Here is a 912-nt window from a genome sequence, read left to right as displayed (position 1 = left end):
AGATGCTGCAAACTTCGGTGATCAGTATATATCTCACAAGGCACACCATACAAGTAATGACGCCAGATCTTCAAGGCATGAACAATGGCAGCTAACTCAAGATCATGGACAGGATAATTCTTCTCATGTATCTTCAACTATTTGGACGCGTAGGCAATCACCCTACCATCCTGCATCAATACCGCTCCAAGGCCAACTCTCGAGGCATCACAATAGACAGTATAAGACACCGAACCGGTAGGCAATATCAAAACTGGGGCTGTAGTCAAAGATGTCTTGAGCTTCTGGAAGCTCTCCTCGCACTCTTCCGTCCACTGGAACGGAGCACCCTTCTGGGTCAGTCTGGTCATAGGTGCTACAATAAATGAAAACCCCTGGTCAAATCGACGGTAATAACCCGCCAAGCCAAGAAAACTGCGGATCTCTGTAGCTGAGGATGGTCTGGGCCAACTCTGCACAGCCTCCACCTTCTTCGGATCCACCTGAATACCCTCACTCGAGACCACGTGACCCAAGAACGCCACGGAATCCAACCAAAACTCACATTTCGAGAACTTAACATATAATTTCTTCTCCCTCAAAGTCTGAAGCACTGTCCTCAGGTGCTGCTCATGATTTTCCCGACTCCCGGAATATATTAGAATGTTATCAATACAATACGAATGAGTCGAGATATGGTCGGAATACACTGTGCATCAAATGCATGAAGGCTACTGGGGCATTAGTTAGCCCAAATGACATAACAAGGAACTCGTAATGACCATACCGAGTCCTGAAAGCAGTCTTCGGGATATCTGGCTCCCGAATCTTCAACTGATGATAGCCTGAACGCAAGTCAATCTTAGAAAACAAACAAAGCACCCTGTAACCTGTATCTAAACAGTCGATCAACGACGTAGGCAAACGGGAATA

This window comes from Nicotiana attenuata, unplaced genomic scaffold (assembly GCF_001879085.1).
Source record: "Nicotiana attenuata strain UT unplaced genomic scaffold, NIATTr2, whole genome shotgun sequence".
In the NCBI taxonomy this organism is placed as follows: Eukaryota; Viridiplantae; Streptophyta; class Magnoliopsida; order Solanales; family Solanaceae; genus Nicotiana; species Nicotiana attenuata.
This window is presented reverse-complemented; position numbering follows the sequence as displayed.